The 6,928-nt window shown below is 31.6% G+C and overlaps 1 non-coding gene across 1 annotated transcript; it reads right to left on the reverse strand.

The window, feature by feature from the left end:
• Positions 1 to 3,625: 3,625 nt before the first annotated feature.
• LOC126033324 (small nucleolar RNA SNORA51) lies at positions 3,626 to 3,758 on the reverse strand. Its single transcript, XR_007504432.1, has one exon. It is a non-coding gene; the product is annotated as a small nucleolar RNA SNORA51 (small nucleolar RNA).
• Between the last annotated feature and the right edge of the window lie 3,170 nt (positions 3,759 to 6,928).

The following is a 6,928-nucleotide window of genomic DNA, read 5'->3' on the forward strand; positions in this document are numbered from 1 at the left end:
TTTATTAGTATTTTAAAACCCGGGTAATAATAGAATTTCTACTAGATTGGGTAAGCATATGCCTTAATTTACCATTGGAAAATTGAGTTATATCTACTGTCTTGATATCTGTGGTAGTTGTAGCATTTGCCTTTATAAAAATTCTAAAAATGACAGAAAGTCATAACCCAGAATGAATGAAGAGAATCTTGAATAGGAGAAAAAGCTATGCTCAGTTGAGCTCCAATAGATGACTAGTCTATCGGTGCCATTGTACCCCATTTCTTCCTATATTAAGCCCTATAACCAAGAACAATGTTAAAAGAGAAAAAAATATTTGAATGTTCCTTCTCAATTCATATATTAACAATCATTTAAAACAAAAATAATTAATAAACTAATATAGCAAGATAAGTTCTGCTCAAATAAATTATTTTAAAGGTAAAGGTTTCTTTTTGTTTTTTGGGGGGGCCACACCTGATAGTGCTCAGGGGTTACTTCTGGTTCTGCCCTTAGGAGTCACTCCTGTCAGGCTCAGAGGACCATATTGGATGCAGTGGATCAAACCTGGGTCAGCCATGTGCCAAGCGAGTGCCCTACCTGCTGTGCTATAAATTGCTATGGCTCCACGGTATAATATTCTTAAAGCAGCAATTTTAAGGAAATAAATATTTTATAATATATTAGATAGGTTTATGATAGAAACTATTTCCTCATGTCATATTATTATGCATCATTATTTCTCCATTTAAGGCATTCTGTCTATTTTAAATAGGCCATTGAAATGGTAACTTAAAGAATTAAGTGACTTTTAATTAACAAAATTAATTGTCTTTTTCAAGCCGAATTATTTCAAAAAACAATAACTTCATTTGTTTAAAAATGTTTATGATACATTTACTGTATGTACAAAAAAGAAATAAAAGCCTTCAAATAATTATTCCACATTGGCAGACATTTTATGGTGTTTGATCAACCTCTAATTTTTCCAATATGTACTTCATAACTTATTCTCTTTATCAAATCAGTATTTGTTTTTCATTCTAGGTTCTACACCTAATACAACTTCATGGAAAAATAGGCTGGTTTTCACATTTTGCAACCTATAAACCCTAGATCTGCTTGGACCTTGCTTCATTGAGTTAATTAGCATTTATTTCAAAATAATATGGCCAAGTACTTGGTGGCTTTAGTGGATGACTTAGTCTTTAGTGGATGATTCTCTGACACCTGGAGATGGGATCACTTCAGCAGTTACTCTGCTTGCATTCACAGGACTGTAGTAAACCAACATCTCAATGGGACCAGAATGTCTAGGCCACTGGTGTTTAATTGAAACCACTTGGACTAAGTGGTTCTCGAGTACTTTTATGGCAAGTAATGCACAGTATGTGTTATGTGTGAAATAGGTTTCTTATTTTGAAGACTGTATAAAAACATAAGGCATTCCAATATTTAAACTATTGAGTAGGGATAAAATATATTGTATAATTCTATTGTAGAGGGAAAATGCCATCGAAATCAATCTTACTTGTCTTTAGTTGGGAGTAAGTTTTTCAAAACAGTGTTCCAGAGACCAGGAATCCATCCTCAATATTTGGCTTGCTTGTTATCTATGGTTGCACACAGAAGTATTTGGAAGACTAGGTGATGTAAGCAATCAAACTTGGATAAGGTATGTACTAGAAATGTTCTCTAACTGCTGCTTATAACCTGCCTCCTACTTCTTTTAACTTTAAATTTTATAGTAAAGAAAAATAATAGTAATAGTAATTGAAAAATTTGTTAGTAGTCTTACATATGTATTTCAATAGTATTGCAAGTATACACAATTGCATCAATACTAATTATGCTCATCTTGCCAAATTGGCACTCTAGAATCACCTCCCTACTGTCTTGCAGTCCCAGAAACTGTCATTCTACTTTGTGTTATCTCTAAATGACTTACTTAGGCAGGTGAAGAAAATAAACTTTCTCATTTTCTTACTAGTTTACTTCATTTACACTAATGTTCTTTAGTTTCAACCATTTGTATCTGTGTCATGCTTTCCTTTCTTTGAAAAGTTGAATGCTTTTGTATCAGAGTATTTTAGATCATAGATTATCTTGTATTTATCTAGGCTGTCAGTGACAGGAGTCAACTGGCCTTCATTTTGAAATTACTAGTGTTGCTATGAAGATCTCAACAAAGAGTTACAAGTTGTCTCAGTTTCTACAACAAAACTATTAATTGCTGGGATTTTTTAAATAGTGATACTAATAATAATCATAAACTGATATTCATAAACTGATAAACTCTATAATGTTGCAGATACTACTCTGAATTCTGACTTCTAATGATGATTTTTACAATGCAATTTTAAGCATAGATAAGATTGGTTTTTTGTATGTTATTTTATGCTTTCCAGTGACTGCTTTAAGGATTTCCCTATGTGTAGAATTAAGCACTTAATGCAATTATAATTTACAAATACATATTCACAGAAATATATTTGTGATAAAAATATTATAAATATATTAAAATGTACTGAAAACAGTAAGACAAATAACATGACTAGGACCTATCAATGTACATGTCATAGAAGGTTCTCAATAAATATTTGTTAAATCATCTTTAAACAATTAATAGAACAAAAATGGTGATCAAGGCTATCTCTGACATTATCATTTAATGTTATGATAGCATAAGATAAATATTATTTTAAAAAACAATGAAATGTGATAATAGATAAAATGATCTAGAGTTATATATAGGTACACATACTTTATGTTTCATAACTATTTTTGACCCTAAGTTTGACCTTATTTAATATTAATAACAGTTTTTGTTTGTTTGTTTGTGTGTACTCCTGGTGTGTACTCAGGAATCACTCCTCATGGATTCAGGGGTCCATATGGGATGCCAGAGATCTTATTAGAGTAGGCAACTTGTAAGTCAAAGACTCTATTTGCTGTACCATCACTCCAGTCTCCAAGAAGAGTAATGCTTTAAAAATAATCTCATCTGGGCCCGGAGAGATAGCTCAGTGGCGTTTGCCTTGCAAGCAGCCGATCCAGGACCAAAGGTGGTTGGTTCGAATCCCGGTGTCCCATATGGTCCCCCGTGCCTGCCAGGAGCTATTTCTGAGCAGACAGCCAGGAGTAACCCCTGAGCAACGCCGGGGTGGCACAAAAACCAAAAAAAAAAAAATAATAATAATAATCTCATCTAATTAGGCAGATTTTAAGTCAGAGGTATATGTTAATTTCTGGTAGACAAAAGAGACTAATAATAAGAAGCTTGTGATTTTTTAGGATTATAGTCAAAAAGGCCAATATTTGTTAAATTAATTTGTTACTCCTTTTATTTTTTTCAGATCTACTTGGTATCATATAAATGTTTAATATTTATATTATATCATATTATATTATATTATATTATATTATATTATATTATATTATATTATTATATTATATTATATTATACTATACTATACTATATTATATTATATTATATTATATTATATTATATTATATTATATTATATTATATTATTATAGTTCATCAAAGACATTTCTCCTGTGTAATAAATTCTAATATTACTCACCATGATTATATGACTATTTTTTACTTTATATAAATTTTTTTCTTTTTCTTTTTCTTTTTTTTTTGTCCCCCATTTCACAATATAGACCAGGCAAAGGGCCTGGGTTGAGTTGTATATGGGGTGCATTTATTGTGCTTCCTCTTTCTGTACAGTCAGTGTAAAGAACACAGCCTGGGGTAAGAATTGGGAGGCCTTATCTTTTCTTTTTTTATTTTAATATATATATTAAGATATATATTATATATAAATATATTTATTATATATAATATAATATATATTAAAATATATAAATATATATAAATAAATTTATAAAATTATAGGAAGAACACTTGGGATATTGGTCATAGGAATGTTGCACTGGTGAAGGATTATACCAGTGCAACATTCCCATGACCAATATCCCAAGTGTCCTTTCTCCCCACCCCACACAGGCCTATACTCTAGACAGGATTTTTAAATTTTTTTTAAATACGTTTATATCTCCTCCTCTAGTATAGGCTTCACATTTTATTTTCAGAGAATAAAGTCTTATGTAAGCAATGGAATAAATTATTCTGAGAAAAATGACAGCTACATGAACAAGAGTATATACCCTTATACCATTGGTACTTCATTGTCATGAACACAGAAATGAAAAGTTACTTCTATTATTGTAAACTCAGGACTTGCCATCTTAGGTGCATATGAAGAAAAGCCATTAAAAGAGCAATACTTATTGTCATGAAGTTATTTTAAGGTCTGCAAGTGTGAACATCTGCAACAATTAAAATTGACATATGTAAAAAATTATTTTTGTTTTATATTCTTTCCAACACTGTTTTGGTATTGCTAATTAATAGTGATTATGAAAAAGAAAAACTTTGATAAAAATATTTTCTATAAGGGCAAAAGTACTAATCACATAAATACTTGAAAGAAATAAATATGCAATGAATGCATATACATCAAGTGCTATTCTAGGTAATTATGCCATTAAAAACAAATTCTATGAACATGTAAAGTTAAGTGAAAGGAGAACAATGATAATAAATAATGGGATCAGCTATAAGTACATTGAGATCCAAGGCTGGGGTAAAATATGATATATATGTGCATCAGGGGATAACTGTGAATTTTTGGGAAAGGATTTGGTAAACAAGGATGAGGAAGTTGAGTTGAAGGTGATGATAAAATTCAGGAGGAGGTGTGCCCCGTCATGGGGCCCAGGACTTCCTCCATGGCAAGCCAAGCCCCCTTGTTGATGCCAGGGTAAATGGCAGTCTTTCCAGGACAGTTCTAGAAGGTGTGTAAGGTCATGAGGGGAATCTGGGGGGACTGGCAGCACCAATGAGCTTTTGTCGATGAGTGTTTTATTTGACTTTCTCAAAATCTGGGTCATGGTACATAGGGAGTGGAAACCCCTTCAACAGGAGCCATAAAAATAAAGCAATTAAATCTGGAGCATAAGGGAAAAATGTAGATGAGACTATCTAAATAGTAAATCTAAGATTCTTATATAATACTGCAAAAAACTTGAATTTTGTCCACTCATTTGGGATAGTGACACAGTAAATTCTTCATTGAATTTCTTTGCTCTATATATCCAATGTCTTTTTTCCCCAAAATATCCAGTACAAAACAGCCATGTATAAAGGGGAATCTTAGCTTATCCTTTCTGACTTCCATGTCTGCTTGTTTTCCTTGATTATTACTTCTATAACAGTTGACAACATGGCTGTTGTCATGACAACATGTTGTCAACATCGCTGTGCAGAAACTAGAACTTCTCTGGTCACATAGATAACATTAACCATTATAATTCCTTTTCAGATCAAAGATCTAAAAACTCCAATAGTCAATTAAATAGTGATTGATTTTACAATATTCAAAAAATAATTGATTGACAAATTAAAATTTGAGTGAGTAAAATATTTCATTTGCCTAGAAAAGATGCACTAATAGATAACTGATTGGGTGTCTTTGACTTTTGCAAAATTGTTCAATGTCAAGATTAAGAATGTCATTTCAAAATTTTTAAATTTTTTTAAATAAAAATTTGCCTTTTGTTTAAACAACTTGGAATTTGTGTGGAGTGAGAAGTTTGGTCTAAGTGAAATAAGCCAGATGAAAAAAAGACAAATAATAGATGATATTTCTTATACAAAGTTTACAGAGGAGCAAAGTATGGGAACAGAAAAATTAAGAAAAACTTTAATCCAGGATTAAAATCAATTGCAGAGTGACTTCATCTGAAGAGAAATAGTGTAAGGCACTAATGTGACCATGTGTAGTAGACAAGTTTTAGAATTTTTTGGTAGTAGTGAGTTGATTAAAATTTAGTTCTCTCAATTAAGTTATAAAATGTTTATGCAAAATGTTTCTAGCAAGGTATAGACACCCATCTTGTTTGACACAAAATTAAATATTGTACTTAATATAAATCTGTCTTTCATATTTAAGAATTTGATTTTTTTGTCACATTTTATAATTATAAGTTTTATTTAATAAAATAAATGTTCCTCCAACCTTTGATTCCATATATATAATCTCTATTCTCTGCAGTATAAATGTCATATATCAATGACTCATAACACTAGCAACTCTTAGCCTAAGTCCTGAATAAGTTGAAATTATCAATGACTCTGCAGTTTTTTCTTTTTTTTTTTTTTTTCACAAAAGTCATGTTTTCATTTGAAAAAAATTTGGGCCACAATCTACTATGATCAGGACTTGGCTCTGCAATCAGGGATTTTTGTACAGGAACCTCATAAGGTATGGGGAGCAAATCCTGATCAGTTGTGTGCAAGGGAAAAGCCATATTTATTAAAATATATTTCTAGCTTCAATTTCTTAATTTATTTATATTTTTCTATTTGGTTGCTTTTCAAGAATGCATTTACATTCATAAATATCCCCTTTAAAATGATATATTCTAGAGTGTTCAACTAGCTCTTGTGTTGCACATTCATAAAAAGAAAATTTTTCTTTTTTTATTTTCTTTTTAAGAAAAATATTTCTTTTTTTTTTTTTGGTTTTTGGGCCACACCCTGTGACGCTCAGGGGTTACTCCTGGCTATGCGCTCAGAAGTTGCTCCTGGCTTCTTGGGGGACCATATGGGACACCGGGGGATCGAACCGCGGTCCGTCCTAGGCTAGCGCAGGCAAGGCAGGCACCTTACCTCCAGCGCCACCGCCCGACCCCCAGAAAAATATTTCTTATATGAATCATCCAGTACTTGTTATCATCTTCCCCCTAAAAAAACAATTCATTCTGAATGACTAGCCACAAGGGAATTTTGCTACTCCAGAACTTTGTCTTTAAGAATTCACATATTAAAAACTACTTCTGTCTTTTTAGCTAATATTAACCAATATCCATTAAGC

Source organism: Suncus etruscus, chromosome 16 (assembly GCF_024139225.1).
Source record: "Suncus etruscus isolate mSunEtr1 chromosome 16, mSunEtr1.pri.cur, whole genome shotgun sequence".
Taxonomy (NCBI): Eukaryota; Metazoa; Chordata; class Mammalia; order Eulipotyphla; family Soricidae; genus Suncus; species Suncus etruscus.